The sequence below is a fragment of the Musa acuminata genome, chromosome BXJ2-3, assembly GCF_036884655.1.
Source record: "Musa acuminata AAA Group cultivar baxijiao chromosome BXJ2-3, Cavendish_Baxijiao_AAA, whole genome shotgun sequence".
Taxonomy (NCBI): Eukaryota; Viridiplantae; Streptophyta; class Magnoliopsida; order Zingiberales; family Musaceae; genus Musa; species Musa acuminata.
The window spans coordinates 31,310,001-31,310,327 of NC_088340.1; positions in this window are offsets into that span (position 1 = coordinate 31,310,001).

The following is a 327-nucleotide window of genomic DNA, read 5'->3' on the forward strand; positions in this document are numbered from 1 at the left end:
TGGTGTAGAGAGAGAGAGAGAGAGAGAGAGAGAGAGAGAGAGAGAGAGAGAGAGGCTCTCTTCCCCAAGCTTGGAAGAAGCTCCGCAGTGCTTGAGTGAATCACCACAGCCCACACCTACCACCAACCCTAACCACTACAGCAGAAGACTGAGGTTTTTGGGTCAATGGGGATATGGAGGTCACCGATGCTACTACCGAGCGAAACCAGATACCAGTCTCTCTCTCTCTATCTCTTAAGTGCTGCCTACCAGCACCCTTGCAGTCTCATTTATTGCTATATATACTAGTGATGAGCACCTCCAACCATTGCACTGCATCAACATTCC